This window comes from Etheostoma cragini, chromosome 2 (assembly GCF_013103735.1).
Source record: "Etheostoma cragini isolate CJK2018 chromosome 2, CSU_Ecrag_1.0, whole genome shotgun sequence".
Classification (NCBI taxonomy): domain Eukaryota; kingdom Metazoa; phylum Chordata; class Actinopteri; order Perciformes; family Percidae; genus Etheostoma; species Etheostoma cragini.
The window spans coordinates 27,640,081-27,656,239 of record NC_048408.1 but is presented as its reverse complement, the minus strand read 5'-3'; the positions used below and the strand labels follow the sequence as shown (position 1 = coordinate 27,656,239).

Below are 16,159 nucleotides of genomic sequence, written 5' to 3'. Positions count from 1 at the left end.
TCCTCAGAGCTAGGTTAGGAACAAGCATTTCTGGGACATGGATGCAAACAAATGGAAAGATAAGGAGGACGTAAAGGATACCTGAACAATATTTTGGGGGGTGTTTTGGTAAGTTGACTGAATAGTCTCGCCGTTTAACTGCCAGTCAGGCTGTCTGAACGCCGGGCTGGCGCGTATATTTAGCACAGCAAATCATAGAGCTGCTTTACTTACGCTTCTGGGAGGCGGCGTGGCACAGCTGATGGATTATCCAACATTGACTCGAAGGGCCGCGATTGCTCGCAGGGCACGCCACACGCCCTTAGAAATTAGGGGTAACAGTTGCATTGTTAATACGCATAAGGAAAGGCCGATTTTCCAGCATAGGCTGTCATTTCCCACAGCTGATTTGCAGTCATTCTAGTCCAAGCTTCTTTATCAAGACATTGGGCTTAAATGCACGAACAGATTTGTTTTTAAGAATTTATGATCACACTTTGTCATGGCAAGGCATACCGTATTTAGTAGTTGTGAGAAGATTTCTCACTATCTATCAACTTTTATGATTCCAGTTGGCACTTCCAGTCAAAATGTGACAGACAGAACATTCCCAAGTTCAGGGTCCTACAGTGCTGATTTTGTTTTTTTAATTCACAGCAGTTTCCTGCAATTTTGTCGGGTCACAGAAACATCAAACTATGAGAGGAGGATAATATTTATAGCACATGATCTGTAAGCCTTGTTTATTCTGGAAAGTGCAGAGATGCAAGGTACTCACTGAGAAATCTGCCTCTGTTTTGACATCATTTTCCGAGGAGTAGGGCCTAGTAGAGTGTGGTAGTTGTTAACCTTCATGTCTGGTTGTCTCCAACCGCCTGAGTTGTGTACTCAAAGCTCAAGAACTTCCTCCTTGCTTGATGTTTTATCTCACAGTCACAGTAGGAAGGACGGTGGATAAATTAGTGATATATACACAGCCGTAAACCTATGCTAACACAGTCTGTCACCTGTACACACACATGCACACACAGATGAGGATTTTATGTGCTCTGACATTGGAGCCGACATAAATCTTAAATATGGCGAGCTATTAGCTGCCCAGTAGTGGTCTGACCCCTTGTCAAGATGGCTGTGTGGTATAGTGTGGGTGAACCAACACACCAGACTGAATAGTGTGTGATTTAACAAGGCTGCACAAAACAAACTGGTTTTGTCAGTTCATTATTCGCAAGGTTAAGGAGGCCGGTCCTCCAAATTTCCACAGTGTTGCCTGATGAATGTTAAAGATAGAGATGCTGCTTTGGAAGTGGACAGCCGACGTCATAATGCCATCTCTGGGGTCCTCCCCTAAAGATGTCCGCTGTCAGATTGTAGTCAGAGATGGATGGTGGAACATTTGCTGCATTATGCTAAAGTGAATCTTGTTTTTTGTGAAATTTTTTACCATATAGTGAATAGATCAGTGAGATAAAGCTCCACATCTAAATATCAGCAAATGACATGTGATAAAGGTTAATGTATTTCACATAGTGTTATTTATTCCCTGATTTTCTTAACATATCATTTTTGGTTTGATGTATGGATCCTGGGTTTTGTAAAAGTTGTATTGTACGTGCAGCTGCTTGCTTGGTCAGTGTTGGTCCCCAGGATTTGGAGTATTTCCTGTTAGGTAGTTATTTGCACTGGATTTCTATTTGTATCCCAGGTGTAAAACTGTGCCTGATTAGTATTTGATATGTTAGACTTCATCAATCCTCTATTATCCAAAACAATAATGCCTAGGGTAGGGAGGTTATTCACTTAAGATTGGTCAGATATTAATTTAGGAGATGGGGAATAAGTGGGATTCTCACAATATCACAGTAAACATTCCATGTGAAAATCCATTTTGCCAGACTCCAGCCTAATGCGTTTGTATCTGAACTACCAGCTTACCACACTTATCAGCTTACGGTGAGGAGCTTCTGTCAGCTTCGAGCCTGTTACTATGTGTGTGGGCGCTTTCAAAACAACAATAGCGGATTTGATAGATGGTTCATCCAACATCTGCTAGGTATTTTTTTCAAGTGCCTGCCCTATCTCCAACAGTTTCTCCAATAACGGCTTCTCAGATGGTTCCGTGTTACCAAACCATATGTTGTGTCAGGTTTCAACTGGGAAGTTCAACACTAGCTGCATGGAGAATGCTGAACTAACTCATCTGCACAACAAGTCTTTGCACAAAGTTAGTTTAAACAGTTGGCAAGATGCTATTTTGCCCAAAAGAACACCACTGCCCCAAGTAAAGTACATCTTCAAGTATCTTGGGAGGTTCTTCTACACCAGTGGGGGTGAGATGGAGATAAATCAGCATGGTGAATTGGTGTTGCATCAGCTGTAATTTAAGGCCTTGTATCGTGATGGTGAAGTCTCTGAGCTAGAATCCAAGTCAAGTCTAGAGTCCACATATTTTGCATTCTTTTGTTTGCGCCTGGCTGTATATAGTTTGTAAAGCCAAAGGTTCTAATGGCTGGCACAGCAGCTCCTGGTGCAAACAAATGTTTGTCCTCTCTCACTTGTGTGTTACAAATTATGTGTAGATAGGTTATAGGTTAGGGTTAGCTCACGAGACGTTTCCTAAATATAAAGATTGTTCACGAGCCCTACATCTCGAATCGGGTTAGGGTTAGAGTCTCAAACTCAAGTCTCCATATCTGGTTCTAACCAAGTCTCCCCTATGGCCATGTGCTTTGTTTGATGACCAAAAGAATGAGAAGATTGACACAATTGGCCAGATTTAGTTTCCTTCGCAGGGTGTCTGCGCTCATCCATGGATATCAGACGTCTGGTGGGAACTTGGTGTAAAACAGCTGCTCTTTCGGGAGTTGAGGTGGTTTATGACGTTTTATTGGGATGCCTCCTGGATCACTCCCTATGGATTTCCCTTCCAGAAACATTGTGCATCACAACCAGCAGTAAAGGCAAGGTAATCACAGTTGTCGACAGATGGTCCATTCCATTCCATTGCCTTACTCAAAAGCCATTGTTACTCACTTTAAAACTGTGCATAGATACTTGTTTTAACCCCACTCTTCTACACTTTGGGCTGGTTCCAACAAAAAACATAAATCTGACCTACACTTGTCAATGCTGATGAGCCATGACAATCTAATTCATCTGGAGTTAACTGCAAACTGACTGCTGAGTGTGTTGAATTGGCTGAAAAGAGCCAGTCCCCATAGGCATTCTAGGCCTTCTCTCAGTGTCAGTTAAATGTCTAACAAGCAAACGCTGCAGACTCTACCCTCACACTCTCTAATTAGGCTGTAATTATGAAATGCTGTGGCTGTAATTGAATGTGTCAAAACATTTTTTCTAATATGAATACAATTACTGTTCTAAACTTGATGAGTGACACAATTTTTTAGCCTTTTCTGAATGTGATGACTGGAAATACTCCAAATGTGTGTTGATGGCACTGCTAGGGGCATCTTGCTAAAGGATTTTGATAGGCTTGACCTTTGGATTGCTAACAACAAATACACGCAAGCAGTATCATAGTGTGTGAGCACACTCATGCTTCTAGACTGCCAGAAGATGATGTAGGACCTGGGGCTGCCTGCTCTAAAATATGTAGCAAAAATTACACAGAAAGCAATGTCTTGGCCCAGCACCCAAACCTCCAGTTTTGTGTGCATGGCAGCACAGTGTAATGAGGAGTGAAAGCTGATAAGAAGGTGCCATATTGGAGAGTCCTTTCTTAGTGAGAGAATGAGAGAAATATTGGAAATACGACAGCTCATCAAAACAAATGTTTTGCACATTTTGTTTACTGCTCTGTTTAATATATATAACACAAATATAACAGCCTTCCTCTCTCTTCAATGTTTTCATCTGAGAAGATGAATACGTTTGGAGTGAAAATGCCTTGCTCAAAGGCATCACATCACAACTGTTTTGGGTAGTACCTACTCCACTAGTCTTCATACACACATTAAAAATAGGTAATGGGTTAGAGCCTTTGATTAACACAAATTAATCATATGAGCATTTCCGGATGCCCTACTCACCCAATTAAGGAATATTTTAAATCATTTTACTATTTCAACCGTAGCATATGATATATGTGACCTAATAGATCATTTCAAAAACATACAATTCCAATAGGAGTTGGCCTAAAAAAGAGGAGGGACTAGGAGTGGAGAACATTAGAGGTGTGGATCTAAATCACAAGGTGACATGAGGAGAGAGGAACTTATGAGAGGAGAGAAACAGGGAAAGTGAAATTTAAATGAATGGATGGGGGGAACGGGCTGACATTACATCTGGACCCTGCAGTGCAGCAAGAGCCTTATGGTGAAGGAGAGGAGGGAAATAAAGGAGGACAAAGAGAGGAAGCATGGTAAATTAGGTGAAGACCAAAAAGGGGGGAAAGTCTGTGGAGTTTAATGTACTCTGTAACCTGAAAGGATGGGGCACAGTGTGGTACAAGATGATGGGAGCAGAGAAAGGTCGAGAAAAGGTGTGGAACAAAAAGGAGCAGAAGCGGCTAAGAACTTTGACTATTAGGGCTGAGAAGAGACTCTTGTCAGAAAAGAGGTGAGAGACACGGACTAGATGGGCTGTTTGTGGCTGAGGCAGAGTGAGAGGGCTCCATTTACCTGTCAAACAACACAAAGACACCCTCTTATTTTCACAAGTGACTTGCACAGTCTTAGGTTCACGGAATCAGAAAATCGGAATCAGTCTTGCACACAGTCACTCCCCAATCCACTTTAGGAGCATAGCAGCCTAAAATGATGCTATGCATCTTTGTTTTTGTTTTTTCTCGTCACTGATTTCCTGAATTGATTTGATTCCGATTCACAAGGTTTCGATTCCATTTCCAATTTAAATTAACACTTACACCACCCAATGACGTTGTAGTTTCTGTTCTTGTTTCAATCACTCACCACGGCTCTAAGTACATGTTTATTATCTGTATTTATATTTTCCATTCCGAGTACTTATTTATACTATGGTTAGACTCAATATCATCTATGCTATGGTTACATGCTTTTGCTATATTATTTAATTACATATAACACAATTTAATTCATGTCACTTATTCACTTAAATTGCAATATTTTCTGTACTATGGCCACCTAACTTTACTTAACAACATCTTTTATATAATGCCACTTTACATTCATTCAGTGCTTTTTGCACACTGTCTATTTGCCCGTTGTTTGCTTGCTTGCTTGTTGGTTTGTTCTGTTTTTTTACTGTAGAAAACTGTTGCTGTAACAAGGGAATTTCCTCATTGTGGGATGAATAATGTATTATCTAATCTAATTCCATAAGAATTTGATTAGGGATATAGCCGTTACAAAACCAACTTTGCTTGGATATGGAAGAGATTCTACAAGGTGACATTGAACATGGTGCATTATTAACAGTATTAATGTTTACGTTAAGAATGGACCCCAAGGCAGTTGCATTATTGTCCTTTTTCCTTCAACGGGACCACACTACAGCAGTCAACACAATAAAGCGCCACTCTACAGTCAGTGAGTACTGAGTGACGTTTCATTCAGATATATTGAGGTGAGAGTCCCAGGGACCCCTTTCAAAATTGCCATGCCAGTTTTATTTTTCCTTTGGAGGGTTATTTAACCCACTTCCAACAAGCTAGCATGGCATAGTTGGTACCAATTAGCTTGTTTAGTTTCATATTGTCGACAGAGATATATTCTGGAATCAATACTGAAAATTGTAAATGAAAAATCAATTTGAATTGGAAAATCAATTATTTAAACCCAGCCCAAGTCCAGCTGTAAAACCCTAATCTTACATTCATGGCCAAAACCAGTCATTATACAGTATGTTCAGGAGTAAAATCAATGCATTCCTACTTTCACAAAAGAAATTCTTGGAGCTGGGGCCTGTTTCACATAGAGACGTGTGAGCGCTGCTTGGGCAAGATGCAGACTAATATAATATTACATATTTGTTTCCATTAATACAATCCATGTTCCGGTTACTTTATTGGTGCCCGTGGGTAAACTAGGTTTACAGTCTAAGAAGCAAGACATCCTTAAAGCTTCGTATACCACCACATAACATGCAACACACCAAACATTAAAACATGTAATAGACACAGTAAAACATGGATAAAAAGAATAGAAAACAGTACCAGACCAAAGTGCTTGTGAGTATTGTGCAAGTTATTCTAACTCTGCAGTTTGTATTACTGCTGGGACAAAATTATACAATGCAATTAGTTGCTTTGTGTGTATTTGCTGCCTCATTTTCTGTTGCATTCTCATTGGCTACTGCTTTTTCTCCCATATCAAACACATATTCAAGATGCTTAATTGCATCTTACTTTGGGTTGAAAGGAAATCAGCACATTTGAAACCTGTCATAGCATCAGGGACACGTCACAACCACATGTACACACGTCTCTGAACCGCCTGAAATAGAGGACCCTCTTTTTCCATTTATCTGGGACAAGCACATTCTGGCAAAGTTTGTGCCGTCTGCTCTAAAAATTACACAGAGATAACAACTGATGGCTGCAAGTTGCAGATAAAGCTACAAACCTGGAAGGCTTTGGTGTGCACATGAATGGATCTTAAGAAAGGTATTTGTGTCAATTAGTTGAAGGGATGATTTCATGGAGCAGGTTGCAGCTTGCAGGCCCCCTGTTTTGCAGAGTCATGCTCTGTTATTCCAGTAGGTAAATGTGACATGTGGGAATTCATGTGGGTAATATTTCTTAAATTCAAGAAGACACGTGCTAATTATCAAATGTGTGTGTTAGGGTGCTGTTTGTCATATTTTCATACTGAAGACTACAGAAAAAAACACTGTTACTGAAACCATTGTTGATACTGAAATATGACTGTCAGTAACAGTTATTACATAATTAAATTGACTCAACGGATCAGTGAGCTGCAGTTTTTTAACCAACTTCTCATGCTAAAATATAGCAAACTGGCAGATTTGCTGTCCAACCTTTGTGGAATTAATGCCAATGTTGCTAAAATATGCTGGTGGTTTAATTCGTTGGACTGATCCAAATAATCTATTTGTCATGATTTTTACCATGGCCGCAAATTATGCTCATTACTGATTGGCTGGCAGGTGTCAAATGCATGTAAGTCAAAGTCAAAAAAAATCCAGACAACAGATGCTCTAAATAAGTATGTAACTATAGTAACATGTCTTTGTTGGTGCTTCATTGGTTATTAAGCCACTCAATAAAACTTGAAGATGAAGGACAGTTTGAATCTAACCTACTTTTTCCACTTTTTTGTGGTAATTTGGTGATATATTCGGATAACGGATACCAGAGGCTAGACTTCCATCTTCCAAGTTTTTTATATATTTTTTTTTAAACACTGTCTCTACTCTGTTAAGCGACTTTGAGCTTGAGAAAAGCGCTATACAAATTCAATTTATTATTATTATTATTATGTGCCAGCCATTGTTCAGAGTCCGAATAACAATTTTAAACTACAGAATGGAGTTGGAGTTGAAAGAAGACTAATCTCACTAAAAAGATATCTGCATATAAAATGCAGATAAAAAGGCTAAATTATAAAAGCCAAACAGTCGTGTTTTTGGCCAATTGATCTCCACATGGACTGTTAACTTTCATTTAACCGAAGCCTGCTTTAATGTGATGGTTCAGTACTACTCGGTAGGGTTGGGTTTTGTTTGGATTTTTACGATTCCAATACTAAACTGGTACTTTTAAAACGATTCTGATTCCTAAACCGATTCTTGAAAAACTGAAAAATGACACACAAAAAAACAAATTTTATAGTTTATTTAAACCTTGTATTGTCTTCATACTTCATCATCTACTAAGAAAAATTGTCTTTATATTGTTTTTATCTCAATTTCAAACAGTTAAGATAACATACTGTACAGAATGCAGTCAGTCTCTTCTAGAACACAATTAATAATGGAAGTGTGATTCATTATAATTCATGTTAAAATGTTAATTCTTATCTTGGAAAAAACATGAGTGGTCATATCAGGAATAATTTTCTGAATTGAGTTAGGAATACATGTTTATCATAGAAAATAAGGTAAGGCCATTGATTTCAGCTAGAAAAATGTATCCTTCTTTCACATTTCTTCTTATAAAAAATTTGAAATGCGTAAATTTTATCCGAATACCATACAAAGATTAAAATCAAAAACTATTTAAATGTAAAAATATTCTAACGTTTTTTAAGTACTTTAATATACAATATACAATAAGTGAACCTAAGTCACCTAACACAACTACAATAATTTAACAATAAATAACAGTTACACTATTAACAAGTGTAGTTGTGTAAATGCAATTAAATGTGGAATGTCTCAAATTTCCTTTTTTGGGATAAACCAATACATACCTTCCAACTTCCTACTCTTTGTTTGACCGTCTGACTTTCACATGCCTAAATCAGGAAGCGTGACTAAACAATAAACAGTTTACAATAATTGGACTTAATACACTTATTGACTTAAGTGGAAGCAGGCTGAAAGCACAGACATGCTGGAGTTTGTATTTAGAAAATGTCTTGTATCTCACTTCCTCTACTAACAGGTAAATAATGTACCCAGTGTGATGTAGTGTGGTGTCCTGCTAGGTTTGATTTCTTGACACACACGAACATGTGCACTTATGAAATAATAAGTACGACTAAGTGTGATATTTTTAGCTCTCTTTCGGAGCGACTGAGAAAATGTTTCAGTGGAATCAAATTTTGCGTTTCAATCCGGTCCGATTCCTACCAGTTGCGAAGGAACCAGTTCCATAGTGGAACCAGGTTTTGGTACCCCACCCTACTACTCAAATAAGAAATGGAAACCAGAACGCTTCCAATACCCAGATATTGGACCGGTGCCTACAGAATCACAGATGTATATAGAATTTAGGACATGTATTTCTGCTTATAAAAATAATGTATATATTAATCCCACAAGGGGAAACTTTACTGTAGTGGGAACACAGTCTAGTCCCAACACCTGCACACAGCACAGCAACACAAAGATACACAGCTACTCAAACAAACACAGACAGTAGTCTTTCGTGTCTCAGGGTGAGAAGCTGCATTTACTCGGTGAGGGTGCTGAGCTGAAAGAGTAGTGCTGCTGCCCTGGGGGAAATACACCGCTGGCTTCCCTTCCAGACTGCAGCAGTGATTGATGTTTGTGTGTGTTGAGCTGGTGTGTGACTGGGATCATCACAGTGGAGGATAAGTGTGTGTGTGAGAGTGTGTGTTGTAGAGGGCGTGACGGGCGGTGACTCTCATGGGATCTTTGAGTTTCTCAGGGAACCAAACAGCTGAAGTGTTGGCTTCTTGGGGTGGGGGGGGGGGGGAGAGGCATCTTACCCTTGACTTGTATTGTCTGACTCTTTCTAAACCCCCTCTACCTCACACTTCTCCCTCTTTTTTGTCCTTTCATTGACCCATGAATTGTGTCTACCCGCTCTCCTGTGTTTTAAACTTTCACTCTTACTCATTTACCCAGTGGGTCAAGTTGGATTACTGTCATTACCTTGTTGTTTCTCTACACACTCACTCACTCCGCACCTGTCTCAGCTTTTCACTTCTTTACTACCGCTGTACAATATATTGTAGAATACTGAAAGCAGTAGAAATGTAGAATTCGGTACACTTTAACATCTCTTTATTTACCACAACTAATATTGTTATCGCAATATTTAACTACATTATCGCATATTTTCCTTATATCGTGCAGTCCTAGTCTCAACTCGCTCTTTTGGGGGGGGGGAACTTCAACACTATTTCTTGTAGGGGGATCTTGACGTCAAGGCTGCTTGTTGTCCCTACTCATTACGAGCATTTCTCCCCCTCTGTGTCCACAGGTTTGTTCCTTTTAGCCAGCGGCGCTACGTAAATGCAGTAAAGGGTGACTACCGTTTTTTTTTCAACTCGACCCTGTTTTCCTATGTTTTTGTGTCTACGTGACTGATGGGAACAATAATCTTTGACATTGGTCCAGAATTAAGCGAGATTGGCGAAATAAGATACAATGTAAGTTAATAGGGAAAATGTCCAGCTTGTAGTTACAGTACCTTGACAAAATAGCTTGTTTAGCCACTGACAGGCTGAGATTAAGCATCTGACAACATTATGGAAAGGATTTCTAAGGAAGTCAACCTTTCTGTTGAAGAGTAAAATCCTTTTTTTAAACATAAAAGTATCTGCAAAAGTGCGTTTGCTAAACCCACCAGTTAATAAACTGAACTTTTAGCATCATAAAATACACTTCCTTCAAAGTCAACAGAAACAAAATTCTACTATGAAAAGCCGTTTGGGTCATCCCTTTACTTTTCCAACCATCGCATCTCTAGTTTTGGTCTAAACAAACTCAGTTTATTCATTTACATGTGAAAATAAGTTGGCTCTATACACGCTAAATGTATTGCTTTTTAAATGGAGTCTGGTGGGTCTAGCACTAGTGATTTGGGAGGTGTTTCTGGTTAAACAGAAAGGTCTCAATGCGGTTTTAGAGGTCTATCTCTGAAGGGATCCTTTCCATAATGTTGTCAGACACTTGGAGTATTAATTTGAGCCTGCGAGTGGCAAAACAGCACTTCTCTGAAGGTAAATACAAGCCCGACCATGGATATATTAACTTACATTGTAGTTTGTTTTGCCACTGCCGACTGCAGCCATCTAGCTTAAAACTGGACTCATGTCAAAGATCGTTGTTTCCATCAGTCACTTAGACACAAAAATAGGAAAATAAGGTCCAGGTTGAAAAAAAACAGTAGTTCAAAGGACAAGTTGATTGTGAGCCGCTGTTGCTATGCAACTAAAAACCTCCATTAACTTGAATATTTGCCAAATTTTGACACACTTGCTCTCTCTCTTTCTTGTTAAATGGACTGAAGTGAAGTTCCCAGACTTCAGATCGCATTAACAATGCAAGGCAAGGCAGCTTTATTTGTAAATAAATAATTTATTTATTTGTACAGCACATTTCAGCAACAGGGCAATTCAAAGCGCTTCACATAAAAAGATTAAAATAAAATAAAATAAATAAAAGTTACAGTGCAGTACAAGAAATTAAACATTAAAAAGCAGTTAAAAACAGTCAACATAAAATACAGAAATAAAAGTTACATTGCAGTATAGGAAATTAAACGTTAAACAGCAGTTACAAACAGTTAATAAAAACCGATAAAATTGATTTTAGGCTGCTAGTAGGAGACAGTGTACAAGCCACTGCCCCGCACACATTATCAGAGCAACAATAACCATTTTATTATACCATTGTATGCTTGATCATATGAAGTTGTGTCATATTTGAATTTGTTTTGCCTGGAGACTATGAAACACATATCGTGTACTAGACCTTACCGGCACTTGCTGATGCACACGTGAGACCAAGATGCCCCACTAGGTCAGTTTTGCAGTCTTATTCCAGTTCCTCAGTATAAAAACAACTTTGGTCAGAAATCTTTAAAATAACCTGCAATGATTGCACAGTCATAGTTTTTACAGATTATAGACAGCAGTTCAGTAAAGTCATTGAAGAAAGTTGCACTGTTTTTTAGGTGGCCTGTAGATATTTAGAAATATAGCTTGAATGGAAGACCTTAACTGGAGAGGCACACATTAAAAAGATTTCCATAAGATATTTGCATACATTGGAATGAGTCGTTGAACAAAATGGCGACTCCACCTCCTTTCTTATTCACCCGTTTCTCGCTCTTAAAACTGAAGTTAGGGGGAGCTGACTCGATGAGAACAGCAGCGCTGTTATTATGGTCTAACGAGGTTTCAGTTAAAAACATAAAAGCTAGATTATGACTAATAATACAATCATTGATTAAAAAGGATTTTCTTGCTGTAGACCTAAAGTGTTTTCATTTTTGGAACAGGCTGTAGCTGACGAGGAATGGATGCTAAGTTTGAAGTTAAGTACTCGTTCACCATTCTTTTTCTATTACCAACATAATTTGAGGAAGAATTGTATACTCAGAGCCCCGGTTTGTCTTGGAAGGAGTCAAATCAGTTAATGCTGTTAGTTAGTTAGCTGCCATCCTGGCAGAGGTACCTGGCGTTTTACTTTTTGCCGGGGTTGATCGATGGAGGAAAGGAATGGGTTTAAATTTGGTTCTAAAATCTACCAGCTGCTTCATTTGGTCAGAGAACTCCAGCAGAAAGTAATGCAGGTTAGAGGGGAACGGTTTTACTCCTGGCTTGTTAAGGAAACGTCCACCTGCTTTAAAAAGTTGTCTGTGGTCCCAGAAAATGATAAAGTTTTCATTGAACTGCAGAAAATGGACGGTACAGTCAGTTGAAAGCCATTTGTTTAGTGCCAAAACTCGACTAAATCTCTCAGCTCCTCTTTTCACAGGCGGAATAGATAGATAGATAGATAGATAGATAGATAGATAGATAGATAGATATAGGGCCACTGATAAACACATCTGCATTTACGGAGCTGACTGTGTTCAGCAGTTCCATACAGTCCAGTTTTTGCAATTCAGACTGTTTACATCATGACCCTATGTGCAGAATAATATTCTTCAAAGTTGGGTGTGCTGCCACGATACCCTGGAGATTCTTTGGGTCAAGTTAAATACCATGTCTTTGTAGAGACAGTATTTTGGTGTTTTTAGTTACTGCTTTTTAAATCTTTTACAGCAGAGTCACCCACAATCAGAGTTTTTCTTTCCCTGTAGTTTTTAACTTTGAGATTTGTTCTCAGTCCTGACCTTGCTGTGTGATGATGAGACGCAACCCGGGTCATCAGATGGATATCCAAGGTCCTGCAGCAGAGGAGCAAATCTGTTATCCAGTTGTACACTGAGTTGTTGGGGATGCATTTTGTTGCTGATTGTCCCTTTTGCAGCTGTCCTCGGCTGTGTCCTACTAGGTACAGGGGTTGAAGAGACGCTCTGCTGGGATGATAAAGCAGGCCAGCCGGTCGTATCACAAATCTCAGGGCGCTGTGCCCTGCACGTTAGTCGTCCTCTTATGTCCCAAGAACATGATTTACTCTTAGGCTTTGGACCAGAAAAGTCCAAGGGTGGACCACTTGTTGATATATTACCCGTTCCACAGCCCTCTTGTTTCTTTGTAGTCTTGACGGTGCTAATTAGCCGTGTTAGCATGCTTTTGTCCATTGTTTTGGGTCCATGGAAAAATGGTGTCATTTCCACATGATCTGTTCACTTCCAAGTTTACTTCTGATCGGTGAATTTTGGTTTCCAAAAGTGCAATTTTCTAAGGGAGTTTGTAGTAGTCATCCACGGGGAAAGGAGGCATCTTGCTGCTAATTAGCTTTAGCTACAGTCACTGAAGGACAGGCTTGAGCTATTGGTACGCCACGCTCACACAGAAAAATGTGGAAATGTGGCAATAGCCTCTTATGTCTACAAAAAATAAAATGGTCAGTGATTTATAAGTATCCAAGAGCCGCTGCTCATATTTTTCTGAGGAAAAGCAAGCTTATCAGCAGAAATATGCAAGCAGAAGCAGGAAGAAGCAGCAAAGCGTCTGCACTGAAAGAAGCAGGAAACAGTAAAACCTTTACCTCAGACACAGATGCATGTTCATCTCCTCATGCTTGGCTATTACTGTGTACCCAAAGTTTATTGTTGATGAGAGTAAACGTATTGGCAAAGGGTCTTTAATGGAATAATGCTTTGATTTGATGTCTTTTTACAGAGGCGTTTATAATGACCTTCCCATTTGTGGATCAGGTACCAGGTGGAAAGAAAGTGGGAAGCTTCATATGGCAAATCTTTTCTTAAGGCAGCAGCAGAAGAAAAACACTTTGGATAAGTGTTGTTTGTGGTTAAAGCTGTTGCTAGGTGACTACTTTACGTCCTCCAGCTGAATCAAATACATTGGTTGTTCTGTGTATGAAATGTGATGGATACGGTGCCGGTAGGATGCTCTAATATAAGAAAAGAAAGCTGTCGTCAGGAGAAAGTGAAAGACATGTGGAGACAGTGGGAACAAAAGTGGGGGGGGTTTAGCAGGTCATGAGTCTGACACAGTAGGATTATCTACGTGATGTTCGGCTCTGTTAGAACTATTCTGTAGCTGTCTCAAAACTTGTTTTTCACTTGTTTACAGTGAAGTCACGTGGTTCAGTCTGTGTTTTTTTTTTTAGGAAACGCCCCAAACACTGTGAAGTGGAGCTGGGCAATAAATCAATATTATATTGATATCGTGATATGAGACTAGATATTGTCTTGGGTTTTGGAAATTGTAAGATTGCAAATGGCTTACAAGTGTTTGTCTTTTCCTGGTTTTAAAGGCTGCATTACAGTAAAGTGTTGTGCTTTTCTGTGTGACCAGACTGCTAGCTCTTCTATTATTTTTACCTTCGCTCACTTATTATATCTACATTGATAAAGATTATTTATCTTAAATCTCATTGTGAAACATTTGTTAAAGCACCAATTGTCAACCCTATAATATTGCCACAATATTGACATTGAGGTAATAGGGCAAGAATATCGTGATATCTGATTTTCTCCATATCGCCCAGCCCTACTCTGAACTACACTTTTGAAATTCTAAAAAAAAAAATAGACACTGGCAAAGAAGATCCAACACATTTCATAAAATGTGTGTTGGCTCTGAAAAGTAGATAACTTTTTGTGGGTTGTAAAACAAGATCAAATGTGTAGTTTTCCAGTTGTCTTTTGCAAACAGCTAGCTATTTAGGATCAGGCTATATTCAGGAAACAAAATGATTCCTTTTCAAAGTTACATCCCTGATGCTTGCAGTTTGCTGCACTGTAAGATCTCTCTTTCTTCATCTGTTCTGGAATTCAACGCCACGAGCAACGGAGAGCGAGCTGTACCCAGAATGCCGCTCAGCGGTGTAACAGTTATTAGAGGTTCCCTCTCAATACACTTTACAGAAATATGTCCCATAGATCTCAAGAGCTCCCCACCAGTGCCCCCGCCAAGTAGGAAATCAATGGAATGAACAGGTATATAGAGACTCTTTCCATTTAAGTTAGATTAGGGGTTTGCAATATTTTTTCATGGATGAACCCCCATTAAAATATTTTTGAGTACTTCTGTTCTGTTTTGTTCTTTTAAAAGGAAGGGAGAAAATTGAGCAGCTTCTCTTTTTCAAGATATTAACATACTGCAGCTTAATGGGCAGTGTGAGCAGGCTACCTTTCTCCCTTCTCACTAGGCCCTGTTCCCAAAATAAATACGGTTTTGTGTCTGCTTAACCCTTAATTTCAGTGAAATGTTGTAGATTATTGTTTTAGTTTAGTTGTTACTTTATTATTTGAAATAGGCCTGTTCAGTAGCTTGTGTGGGTTTGTAGTGTTTTGCTATGGCTCTGCCTGTGACGTGATGTGTGTGTGTGTGTGTGTGTGTGTGTGTTGCTTCACTTCTTCTTTGTCTCTAGTTTTTGACATTCAGTTTCTGTTATGCACGTCAGCCTTTAATAGTATGTAATGCAAGAAAAGACCATTTATTTATGTTCTCCCTACCACCTATTCCTGTGATATTTCTTTTTATCACCTCATGTGAGAATATAAATAAACCCCCAACTCAGCAGAGCCCACTGAGTTGTCCTTCCCAAAGACTTTGAGGAAGAAAATATCCGCTTAGCTCCAGTACATCTCTTCTTGGTGGTATTATTTTCTTTTTTCCTGCTGTCTAGATTTTTATCGATGGTGGAAATACTGCTCTTGGAAATACTTAAGTGTGTGTAGCCCCTGGAGTGGTGGCTTGTGAAGGAGCAGCAGGGCGTCCAATGGACTCCTTACAGGAATCAGCTCCTCCACACCGCAGCCACACTCATGCTATCTCTGTTGTTTCCCCTCCTGCTGAGGAAACAATCTTTATGTCTCCTTTCAACATCCTGTGGTGGACTTCCTTTTTCAGCACAGAGGCTAGATAAACACATTGGAGTGTGGTGTTGTACTTCTGTTCCTATAAGAAGATGGTTGCCTGTTTGGTAACACTTTACTTGAATGTATCCACATAAGAGTAACACTTGACACATGAACCCTAACCCTAACCATAACTTTATGCGTTATGTCATGAACGTTTATGACTTGTTTATAATATTTATGACACGTTCATGACAGTGTCATGTCACTCTCATGTAGATACCTTCGAGTAAACTGTAACCCCATGTTCTTTGTAAAACAAGTACCCTTTATAGCAGGTTCTTGTTCAAGCTCGCAAAA

General features: G+C 39.3%; 1 long non-coding RNA gene across 1 annotated transcript; it reads left to right on the top strand.

Moving 5' to 3' along the window:
• The first annotated feature begins 8,396 nt into the window (after positions 1-8,396).
• On the top strand, positions 8,397-11,741 carry LOC117952679. The gene is made up of 3 exons (XR_004658472.1): positions 8,397-8,503; positions 11,170-11,176; positions 11,731-11,741. It is a non-coding gene; the product is annotated as an uncharacterized LOC117952679 (long non-coding RNA).
• Positions 11,742-16,159: the final 4,418 nt, after the last annotated feature.